Raw genomic sequence first — 2,451 nt, forward strand, 5'->3', positions numbered from 1 at the left:
GAGTTCTGATGGGATCCGGTGCATTAGTGCTGGTATGATCGCACCCGACATGCCATGCGCACAAAATCGGATTTAACGCATGCGGGGCGGCATGATCCAAAAGCGATGGGCGTGAGCGGGGGAGGTTCTCATTTGTAGAGAAAGGAAGAAAAGAACTCGGAGAAATTGAAAGAAAAAAAGGGGTGCAACACAAGGACTTCCCAAGTGGTCACCCAACTTAGTACTACTCTCGCCCAAGCACGCTTAACTGCGGAGTTCTAATGGGATCCAGTGCATTAGTGCTGGTATGATCGCACCCGACATGTCATGCGCATAAAATCGGATTTAACGCATGCGGGGCGGCATGATCCAAACGTGCACACGAGGACTTCCCAAGTGGTCACCCAACTTAGTACTACTCTCGCCCAAGCACGCTTAACTGCGGAGTTCTGATGGGATCCGGTGCATTAGTGCCGGTATGATCGCACCCGACATGCCATGCGCACAAAATCGGATTTAACGCATGCGGGGCGGCATGATCGAAACGCGATGGGCGTGAGCGTGGGAGGTTCTCATTTGTAGAGAAAGAAAGAAAAGAACTGGGAGAAAAGAACTGGGAGAAATTGAAAGAAAAAAAGGGGTGCAACACGAGGACTTCCCAAGTGGTCACCCAACTTAGTACTACTCTCGCCCAAGCACGCTTAATTGCGGAGTTCTGATGGAATCCGGTGGGTCACCCAACTTAGTACTACTCTCGCCCAAGCACGCTTAATTGCGGAGTTCTGATGGAATCCGGTGCATTAGTGCTGGTATGATCGCACCCGACATGCCATGCGCACAAAATCGGATTTAACGCATGCGGGGCGGCATGATCGAAACGCGATGGGCGTGAGCGGGGTGTCACGGTCATGCTCGTCCAGGGCGTGTTGCCCATGGCCGCATTTCTATGGCAAGCCAAACCCTTGTCATGTCTTTTCATTCTAGTGTTTTTACTTCTATAGTTCTAGGGCGTATGACGCCTCAAAAATATCATGTCTAGGCCTGCCAGACATGAAATGTCTCAAAATGTACTATAGGGGGATATGACTAGTTGTCAACTTCTCCCTACCCAAGGTTATATATGCTAAGCCGTTGTTATCTCTCTCTTGCTTGCTTATATAACCTCTCTTTCAAAAATCTCTCTTTCTAAAATCTCTCTCTACCCTCGTTTTCCAAAACCTTCTTTTAAAACCGAGGCTAGAGGCTCGATCATACGTCGCTTGGCCGTAGGCGACGCAAGTACAAATTGGCTCAGCTCACTTGTCGTTGGAAAGTGAGTGCCGCACAATCGCTAGTCCGCTGCCTTTAAGAGTGCGATTGTGTCAAGTGGTATCAGAGCTTTGTTAGCTCCGTGACACAGTAAAGACCGAAACCATGTCGACGACAAAGTCGACACCCAAAGCACAAGCCGACCGGCTTACGCTAATAGAGGAGGAAATGCTGTTCCCAAAGAAGTCCCTGACACCCTCCGCTTCCTGGAAGCACGGGTGACCGAATTGAGTGAGAAAGTCGTAGGAATCGACGCAATGGGCAACCGCTTGGATGGGTTGCCAATCGCAGAATTGATGTTTCGAGTGACCTCGCTCGAAGAAAGAGTTGCTCCTACGAGCAGCCCAAAACCATCTGGTAGTCCGGATAGCTCTGTCGCGCACAAGGAGGGACGTGGCGAAGAGTTCGACGTGCTACAAAATACAATGATGAGCTTGTTCAATGGACTAGCTGATGAGTTCAGAACAACAATCGATGACATCCAAGAAAGGATGGCCTCCATGGGCACTCGAATTGAAGTGACCATGAAAGCCGTGGAGAACGTCACGGCTGGACAAACAAATACAGGGTCCAACAAACTAAGATTCCCAGAACCTAGAGCCTTTAAAGGGAATCGGGACGCCAAAGAGTTAGAAAACTTCATCTTTGATGTCGAACAGTACTTCAAAGCCACAACGGCTTGTACTGATGACAAGAAGGTGACCGTAGCTTCGATGTATCTCACAGACGACGCCAAACTGTGGTGGCGTACGAAGGTGCAAGACATCGAGGATGGATTGTGCACCATTGACTCGTGGGAGGACCTTAAGAAAGAGTTGAGGGACCAGTTCCTCCCCGAAAACGCAGGACATTTAGCAATGGAAAAGCTAGTAGCCCTGAAACACACTGGAAGCATAAGAGACTATGTCAGACAGTTCTCAACCCTGATGCTCGATATCAGGGGCACATCAGAGAAGGACAAGGTGTTCTTCTTTATAAATGGGTTGCAACCGTGGGCCAAAACAAAGCTACACGAGAACAAGGTCCAAACCCTAGTTGCCGCAATGGCCTGTGCCGAGAGACTCCTAGACTATGGGAACGAAGCGGGATCCCAAAGGAGAATAACACCAGCCCCAAACACTGGTGGCAAGCCATACAAACCACCAAGTCATCGAAATGGAAGCC

At 49.6% G+C, this 2,451-nt stretch overlaps 2 non-coding genes across 2 annotated transcripts; both read right to left on the reverse strand.

Moving 5' to 3' along the window:
- Window positions 1–179: 179 nt before the first annotated feature.
- LOC111475688 lies at window positions 180–298 on the reverse strand. The gene has a single exon (XR_002716653.1). It is a non-coding gene; the product is annotated as a 5S ribosomal RNA (ribosomal RNA).
- A 53-nt stretch (window positions 299–351) lies between these two features.
- LOC111475689 lies at window positions 352–469 on the reverse strand. Its single transcript, XR_002716654.1, has one exon. It is a non-coding gene; the product is annotated as a 5S ribosomal RNA (ribosomal RNA).
- Window positions 470–2,451: the final 1,982 nt, after the last annotated feature.

The sequence above is a fragment of the Cucurbita maxima genome, unplaced genomic scaffold (assembly GCF_002738345.1).
Source record: "Cucurbita maxima cultivar Rimu unplaced genomic scaffold, Cmax_1.0 Cma_Scf02434, whole genome shotgun sequence".
NCBI lineage: Eukaryota > Viridiplantae > Streptophyta > Magnoliopsida > Cucurbitales > Cucurbitaceae > Cucurbita > Cucurbita maxima.